Raw genomic sequence first — 342 nt, 5'->3', positions numbered from 1 at the left:
CAAATTGTATCTTATATCTTGGGTATCCTAAGTTTTTTTGGGCTAATATCCACTTATCATTTTAAATTTATTATTTCTGAATTTTATGCAGCCAACTAGGGTTCCTTCAGGTTGGCGGCGCCATCTGCTGATCAACTCGTACACGTAAATTCAGACACAGAGGAAGCCAGGATGTATCAAAACCAAACTAAAAGGATTGAGAAGAAAAGTGGGGAAGAAACAGGAATCATGTGGAAGGCTGACATAGTTTAACCCTTGCATGGGTACCACTAACGCCCCTCAGCACAGTTGAGCATAAGCTTCATTGTTTATCTTTTTGCTGGGCCTTGTTACTGGACCATC

Source organism: Mus caroli, chromosome 4 (genome assembly GCF_900094665.2).
Source record: "Mus caroli chromosome 4, CAROLI_EIJ_v1.1, whole genome shotgun sequence".
Lineage (NCBI taxonomy): Eukaryota > Metazoa > Chordata > Mammalia > Rodentia > Muridae > Mus > Mus caroli.
Note: the sequence above shows the minus strand (reverse complement) of the source record.